The following is a 9582-nucleotide window of genomic DNA, read 5'->3' as shown; positions in this document are numbered from 1 at the left end:
ATTGGTAATGTAACAATAAGTATGACAAAAGGCGTTTTTATAAAATAAAACAAAAAGTTAGTATAAAGTGTTTTTCTCTGCGTCACGAGCTTAAAGGGATCCATCACTCACAACAGGGGGAGGCAGAGGGGTACCAAAAAATCCAGACTTGCAGTGTGCTTCAAAACCAGTTTTTTTTGTGACCCCTATGCCTTCCCATGTTGTGAGTGAGGGATACCTTTAAACCTTTTAGTACATTATTAGCACACACATGGGATTCAAATTCCAAAATCTATATCGACTCCAGTGCGTGACGTAGAAAAAACATTTACACGTGAATTCCTGAATTTTATAGAAACACCTATTAGCAAAAAATGACTCAACTGATAGTTATTGTGCCCCTTAATATCTAAATATGTCTATGGCGAAATATACTACTCAGTTTGTTACTAGTCCTAGGTCGGAGCTCAGCGGCGGCGAGTGTCCGTGTCGAAAACAATAGGCTTCGCGCGTAGTCTAAATTCGCCGCCTTAAATTAATATGTGGAAGCTGTCAGCTTGTTCAAAATTCACTTCAAGGAATCATGTACAGGCCCTGATTCCTTGATTCCGAATCGCGGGAATTATAAATTTTTCAGAATCAAAAAATCTTGTTCGAATCATAGTCGAATCCTGGAATCACCTCTAGAATCTGGAATCATACCCAAATCATGGAATCATACTTAATCAGTGCGAAATCATAGAATCAGAGTAGAATCACGGACTGTAAATTTTAGAGGACGAGTAAAGCGTTGCCTTCCCCTGTATAATTTTGGTTTCCCCGTGCATCAATCACTTCGAAATAGAGAGAGAGAGTCCGTCAAGGTCATTTGTACCAGGCATAGAGCTAGTCCCCCCCCCCCCCTCACGCATGTTATCTGGAAATCTGGCCGACCGAAATACAAGCGCTTTAGTTTATGACCTTGAGCGACTTCCGTCAGCCTGATCGGTGAACGGGGCGTAAAATAACTCGGGAATACCGGTCCTCTAAAATTTACAGTCCGTGGTAGAATCATGGAATCAACAAGAATCAACTCTAAGATTCCTTGATTCCGAATCTTGTACATATTTTCCTTAAGTGACGGACCCCTCGGATTGAACCATGGAGGTATCTTCCACCATACAGGATCACCTGCCACCGCCACCGTCTCTCTGTAAAGGGGGGGGGGGGGGGAGGTTCAATAATTTTGAAAGTTTCGGGCTGTCAAGGCCATATAATTCGTCACGTGGTCGACAAAACGTTCCGTTTGAAATGGGGGTTTACATTCTTTAGAATGACCTTGACGGCCCTGCGAATCGAGTACGGCCGACTATTTCAGCTAATACGAAGTAGGATGCAAACGGACAGTGAGGGGGTACATCTTTCAGGCTGCTTTTCCCGTCCGGTTAGAGATACAGTGTCCATGATTGAACAAAGGAACATTGAAATTCAAAATTCGTCTGCTATTTCTTCACATATTTAGTTGACAGATATTAAGGCAGATGGCGCTATATTTCCTAAGCTATTTTACCATGGAGGGAGAAACTACTTTGGGAGCAGCCTTGGAAATAAGGTTTTTTTTAAACTGGTCCTTATGACCAGTGACCCCTAGCATATGAATTATTAAACTGGTCCTTATGACCAGTGACCCCCTAGCTTATGAATTATTAAACTGGTCTTATATAAAATGTGCCAATGTCATTTATATGCCTTAAAAAACATATACTACATGTTTAGAAATTAGAAGTTAGATTATGTTGGTAACATTAACTTTGCACGTATTCAAAATAGTTAACTTTATTTTACGAGTACCACCAGAATAGTACAATATAGTACTATCTCACTTAAGACTACTACCAGAGCCTAGAAGACCCTCGTAATTTACCGTATTACCTCTCTTGCTCTAGGCCCCGTAACTGCAGAGTCCCCGGTCCGTTTCCGCGTAGCCAGGTAGCCTACCGTACTCGGGGGAAAGCGAGACTAGAGGATTGATAGTTTGAGGCCAGAGGGGGGTTAGACAGTTCGACTCGTTCAAGGGATTCGAGCGAAGGGACTCTACATAAAACCTCGACGTGCGGCCCCGGCGGTAGTAAGAGGAGTCGCTGTACATAGAAATCCAGTGAATAGGGAAATCCAAATTGATATAAACCTTTAATTAATCTAATATTATTTGGAATTATTAAACTGGTCACCTTCGGTTTTTTTGTTATTATTTCGAATTAATAAACTGGACACGGTGACCAGTGACCCCCCAAATTTTGAATAAATAAACTGGTCTGAACAATTAATTAACTGGTCTTTGACCACCTGACCACCGTTATTTCCAAGGCTGTTTGGGAGAGGTAAATACGATACCTCTAGCACTGGCGGCTACAAAAATCCGCTAGAGGAACCAGGCGTTACGCCTAGTTCGTAGGCTTTTAGCGACTCCTATTTTAGGACAGTCAGTACGGAATTTTTATAAAGTTATTGTTATTCCGTTCATCCATAGGTGGTGACACTCTACTAGGTACAAAGGTCAATTGTGCCGCTGTTCGCGCGCCTGCTTTTCTTCTCCAGGATAGTAGTTTCTTCCTACATGATTTTACTGCTGATAATAACTGAGGTACGTTCAGTAACAGTTAACGGGAAAAAATCCGATGGTTTTATATTTTCAACTGATGAGCTTTTTCGTCATAATGACGTCGTAAGTTGTTAAACGCTTTTATTCAGTCATCGGTGTTTTTTTAAATGGCGTTGAATTTATAGTAGTTTTACGTCAGTATTGACGTCAGTCATCGGAAAAACCGGCTCTTCCAGGGCTACGTTCAACAGCAGTCAACGGAAAAAAAAACCCGATGGATTTGATATTTTCCACCGATGAGCTTTTTCGTCATAATGACGTCGTAAGTTGCTGAACGCTTTTATTCAGTCATCGGTGTTTTTTAAAATGCCGTAGCTTTTATAGTAGGGATACGTTCAGCAGAGCTCATCGGACTCACCGATTACTAATCGGTGACATCGGTTTCCTACAGTAGCCCCGCCAGGGATTTTATGCACGTAGGCCCAGCCTGAATTATAGGCCCCATCTATAATGTTTATTTAAAAAATTCCCGAGTTTCAAGGATTTTTTTTATTTAAATGTTTTAAATTTTGACATGATTTCTATTTTCCCATTGAATTTTTTAAAGGCATTTTAATCAAGGAATGACACTCTTCGATTAGTTTTTTTTTCCAAATTCGTCGACTACTAACTTTGGGTTTTCTTTTAAACAATTCGACAAACCACGATTTATCGACAGTGTAGCCAGATTTGAAAGCCTAAATTCTCCCATAGTTGTCCGTAGACGTGTTTCAATTCTTTTGAGTGAACTGAAACTTCTTTCTGAGATTGTATTTGCCACAGGAATGCAAGAAACAATTTTGTAGTATTTCACTAGGTCGGGGAACCCATCTGCCATTTTAATTAAATAGTGGAAGCAGTCGATTACGCTGGTAAATTTCTTGGGGATAATTAAATTTCTGGCTATTTTAATTTGGCTTTTTAACGAATTCAGGTCGAATTGAAACCGATTATAAGTGTTACAATGGGTTACGATATCGTTTTCGTTAAGAAGGTTTTCCAAGTTAGGGTCAGACGCCATTATACCTTTGAATAAGCCAGAGTTTTCCAATAGTCGAATTTTCATTTCTGAAATAAATGTATCAACTAATTCGAAAACACCCCGTTCCCGAATATTTGCTTCGGGCTATTGTTAAATGTGCGCTCTGGCGGTATAGTTAAGAACTAACGGAAAACTAGGGTCAAACAGGAAGGAGGAAAAAAGGGGGGGATGAACAAGTCATAAACCTAGTCAATGTGGCTACCATGTTGTGGCGCGTACGGTTTCGTTTTACGGATATAAATTAGCTTGAATTGCCCTTCTTAAAGGGAATATAACCTCAGGTATTTGGTGTGGAACACCAAAGCTTGCAGCTCTGGCCGCTCTTGCCTTTCGCTCTAAAAATGTTTGGCGCCACTGTACAGGGAAATTTGAAAAATTGAAGGGGTCTTCCATAAAGATTGCTTTGCAGGTTATATTCCCTTTAATTTGATCTAAATAGAAAATGAATTTTTCTTCATTAACTTATGAAACGATGTTCATTTATCCACCTAAAAAAAGGGAAAAAGATAATTGGATGTCAATTTTATTTCTGGTAAGTCTTTACCAAGGCTTAATAAACAGCCTTTTTATCGCTATCAATTTCCGAATTTCTTTATTGTAATATTGGTTTTATTTTGTAGATGATGATGATTTAGGGTTTAGGGAATGGTATAAAACATACTCCACTCATATGCTGTATCTTGAATCACTTTTACACGATTTACATACACAGAGTTTTTCATTTTTTCCAATAAAAATATAATCTAATGCTAAAAAACTATCATAAAACGTATTGTTGCGGCAAAAAAAGACCGTTGTAAAAACAGAGATAGAACCGTTTGCTATTTTTTTCAAAATTCTTTGATATTGAAAACTATATACTAGATGGCGGTAGCCGTTTCCTTTTTGCGACGTTTTGACCCGAGTAAAATTCTGTCGGAGGGGGATAAAAAGAGGAAGAGCATTTAACAAGGGTCTTTCGGAGCTCCCTATAGGAATAACATGGGAACGGGGTGTTAATTAGTCCATGGGTGGACCTCAACTGGTCAATCAGGGTTTTTGCTTCCGTTTCCCTGCTACCCGTTGTACTCGTTACCACACTATGTTTTAATCTCTTATTTTACGTTTCCGTAAAGCTATCGGTTCGCTGTTACGATCAGGTATTGCAAAAAAAGCAGATTCTGCGATTTTAGTAGCTTCTACCCAAATTAAATCAAAACGTTCCGAGTTCCTACATTCTTCTAAGGTCTTAACGGTAGCTTGGCAAATGGCAACGGCTTCCGTTAAAATAACTTTCGAACTTTGCAAGTATTCCGACAGGGAATTCGTTACGCCTAATACTTCGTCTAGTGCGACAATTAATATTAAGTTGTTAAAGTTATGTAATTGGGATATATACCCACGACACTCAGCAGCTTCCTCTGGTTTTCCGTTTTCAATTAGATTCTCTAACGTTAAAACTACGGAATCGAGTCTATTTCTAAAATAACTAACACCTTTTGTTTTACTCCACCACCGAGTGTCGCAGCTTTGTGGCATTTTAAGTATCTCATAGCCCAGATCTTTTTGGGAGTTTTCAAAATATTCGCTTCTAATAACCGAATTGCTTTGAAAATTGTATATGGCCTGAACCAAACCAAGTAGTTCCCTAACTGCCAATATTTTGGAGCAACAGTCAACTAAAACTAAATTTAAGCGGTGCGCGTAGCAATGCACGTACGGACAATGTCCGCCTACTGCCTCTTCTACTTTCACCCTCACTCCTTTTACTTGTCCGCTCATTACACTTGCCCCGTCATATGTCTGTCCAACGCAATTCTCCAGTTTTAAACCACCCTCTGTCAAAAGATTTATAATTGCCAAGCTGATATTCTCAGAATCGAACTTTTGTAAATCAGTGAAACCTAGAAATCTTTCTACGACACCTATTTCTATTCTAGTATATCGAATACAAACGCTTAGCTGCTCCACCCCTGCATTGTCTCGGGTTTCATCGGCAATTACAGAGTAAAACCCACCGGATTCGATGACCTCTTCGACAATCATTTTCCTTACTAAATTTGCACAAATGTCAATTATTTCATTTTGTACAGTGCTGTGAATATATTTTGCATTATTGGGCATACTCTCGCATTTGGCTTTCAAATCAGGACACTTTCTTTTCAGAAGTTCTAAAATTTCAATAAAATTTCCTCTGTTTCCAATTTTATCGGCAAATGTATTCCCCTGAAGTGCTAAATCTTGTTGAGAACATAAAATTATGACTTCCACGTGTGCAGATAATACCTCTCTATTTCTAATTACGTCAAGTCTATGGTGGCCATTAACCTGACACGCTATTGATCCACGAGATTTTAATTCAGTGTAGTCTAAATACATTCTATAGGTTAGTTGGTGGGAAGATTTATTCGAAGTGAAATGTTCTTCGAATTTTTTCGCCATATTTTTCCAATCCGAAAATCCGTTCACAAATCCAGTATTTCTACTGCCTAGAAAATGACGGCAACAAAAGCAGTAAACTGCATTTTTTGCAACTGAATACTCAAGCTTTCGATATTTGTCGTACCAAGAAGAAATGAAACCACGATTTTTACCACCCATTAAAGTTTTAGGAAAAGGATTGAGTTTAGGCTGAACTGGAAGGCAATCTTTATCTAAACTAATACCCAATTCGTGTAAGCGCACTTCTGTTAAATTAGTTAAATCTTGCACATCGGCAGATATAGTAGGGTTTCTAATAATTTCGGCTTCATTACTTAGTGCAATGTCTAAAGCAGAACTGACGTTTGGAAGAACCTCAGAAATATTACCACCTTCGAATTCTAAACCCTCTTTATTTCCCAAGCTTTCCCCGGGACTATCATTATGACTCTTGCCTGACGATTTCAAAAAACGTTCCATTGCACCTTTCTGACTACTAACAACACCATCTTTTCTCTTGCGCTTCTGGCGTTTTGGGCCCCAGATAAAAACTTTCGGGTGCTCATATTTTAAAACTTAATTTAAAACCTATTCTAAATGAAGCTTGTAATAGCTTAGTAGTCTCGAAAAGACTGTTTGCATAAAGCAGAGCTATAGTATATGTAAATATAATAGCTAATTAGGTTTCAAAAAGGCAGTGGGAAAATCAGCTATAAATAGCAAATTAGCCTTGAAAAAGGCTGTTTGGAAAATTAAGCTACAAATAGCTTATTAGCCTTGAAAAAGGCTGTTTGGAAGTCATCGGCTGGAAGAGTCGGTTTTTCCGATGACTGACGTCATTTCTGACGTAAAACTACTATAAAAGCTACGGCATTTTAAAAAACACCGATGACTGAATAAAATCGTTCAGCAACTTACGACGTCATTATGACGAAAAAGCTCATCGGTGGAAAATATCAAATCCATCGGGTTTTTTCCCGTTGACTGCTGCTGAACGTATCCTAGTTTTACGTCAGAAATGACGTCAGTCATCGGAAAAACCGACTCTTCCAGCCGATGACTTCGGTGAGTAACCGATGACTATCGTGACGTCAAAACCGGAAACGCGACAAAGCGTACAGTAGGAAACCGATGTCAACGATTAGTAATCGGTGAGTCCGATGAGCTCTGCTGAACGTACCCCAGGGGTTCCAGCCGATGACTTCGGTGAGCAACCGAGGACCATCGTGACGTCAAAACCGGAAGCTTGAAAAAGCGTACAGGAGGAAACCGATGTCAACGATTACTATATAATCAGCAAGTCCGAGATGCATTTTTTTATAACGATATACAGAAATGTAATAGTCTTTGTAGCTTTATATTTAAAGGGCAACGCAAGTGACCATGCAGGTGGGCAAATTATCTTAATAGATAAAAAGAACGACGCGCATGCGCTATCTGCCATTGCCTTTCCCTCTGTAAAAAAAGCAGAACCATATTTGCCGAATTTATTTTGTATAAATGCGCCTCTAGCGGTTTTTATGCAAAATCCATGAATTCTTTAGTCGCGAAAATGGCCGAGGAAAGTGAAGTCTCCGTGCTTACCGACAAATCGGATCCTAAACTTCTACAAAAGAAATGTAATAAAAAAAAGATAAATATTCTGTCAGGGTATAATGATAGGGAAATTGTTAAGAGAGACGGGATATAGTACCAAGTGCATGTGTGAGGCCTTGGTCCAAGGTGAGGCTAGCCGCTAGCGGCAGAGATTTACCGCGTCCAAGGCCTAAGGTTTCAACCTCCATAATTAAAAATATTCATTTGGAAAAAAAAATTATATTCCAAAACATTGTTAAATCGAATATATCAACGTCAAAATCTCGGAAACTAACTCAGCTCTATTCTCCAAATTAAATAAATTAAGCGAAGCCTAAAATCCTGGGGTCGTTGGTGGTGACCGGTGAGCTAAGAAAATCGAAGAAAACACCAATTCGCATATTACATGCAGGGAAACAAACCTTTAGAAACCGCCATCGAGTATAAAAATTTAATTTCGTATTTCTACACTAGATGACACCAGCGTGGATATTTTGGCGCAAAATTTGAAAAAATAAAATCAAATTTTTATATTTATTATATAATTTAAGTGCTATTTCAAGCTGAAAGTTTATATAAAATATTTTAGAAAATATAGTTATACAAAATTTCAGCTTTTAAATAACCACAATTTAAATTAGACTTTCGTAGATATTATCATTTTTGTTATTTCGGATTGTAAACTGATGGCACCATCTAGTAACAAGTAGATTATTAAAAATGTACACACAATGGCGGTACCCCTGTAAAAGGGTCTTCTCATTTCTTATATGCGTATTAGTGTATTCTCGAATGAGAGCGAAATTGCGCCACGTGGATACACGAAGGAGAATAAGGTTATCGCGCTGTATAAAATCTTCCTTGGAAAACCAACTTACGACTTGTAGAAGAAAACATATAGTTCCAAACCAAGCGCCCCCCTACATGGCCACTTGCGTTGCCCTTTATGGGGAATTTGGCGGGTCTTGTCTATCAGACTTGGAAATAGTGATATTTTTAACGAGGGCCCTACGGTCTCCCGGCCCCCTTAAGTTTATTTTTATTGAGGGCCACTGGCCTAGGTGGGTTGAAATGGGGGGAAAATTTTAAAAATAGGGAGGGAAAATACGATAATAAAAATTGGTTACTATATAAAAACCGAAAAACAAAATCAATTTTTTTGCGAAATTATTAAATCAAAGCCATTTACTATGAATTTAATTAGACAGTTGATAGTGATAAATATATTCCATGAAGTTGGCAATTTTTAGGCTTTGAGTTGGCAAAAATTGATCTCCTCCCCCCCCCAAACCTAAGGGCTTCGCTACGTCCCTGAGTTCAAATCAAAGGAAATACAAAATATTCAATATAAAATGAACGAACGCAAACCTTAATGTTCGCATTTCCCTGCTGCTTGGTTTTGTGCTTGTTGCAGCCTACTTCCCGGCGCTAGTAGGCCACACTTTGAAGCTCTCTGGCGCTCTATTAACTCATCGTTGGAAAATGGGAAAAAACCGGCATACTTCTCAACTCACCCCCTACAACTCTTTAAAAATTTTGCATAACCTTTTGAAACACCATGTTTATCATACTGTTATGTTCCTTTTGATAAAATTAAAGTCAATTAAACAAAACTGGAATACAAATTTAGGAACAATAAAACCCCAAATGCCATTAAAACACGAAATGAAACTAAACGATATTGCTCAAAAAATATACAAAATTACATTAAGAAAAACCCATTAAAATCCATGACACAGAATTACATAAAAATAAAATAAAATATATGAAACAAAGTTAAATGAAAAACAAATGAAAAGAATAAAAAAACTTACATGCAAAATAAAATGAAAATTGATGATAGTACACAAACAAAGAATAAAAAAATAACATGAAAAACAAAATTCAAACCCAAAATTACATGAAAAACCAAAATGAATGAAACAAAAATTTCACGAAATTGAATTAAATTCATTAAACACTAAAT

Source organism: Leiobunum rupestre, chromosome 9 (genome assembly GCF_980474605.1).
Source record: "Leiobunum rupestre chromosome 9, qqLeiRupe1.1.hap1, whole genome shotgun sequence".
Lineage (NCBI taxonomy): Eukaryota > Metazoa > Arthropoda > Arachnida > Opiliones > Sclerosomatidae > Leiobunum > Leiobunum rupestre.
Note: the sequence above shows the minus strand (reverse complement) of the source record.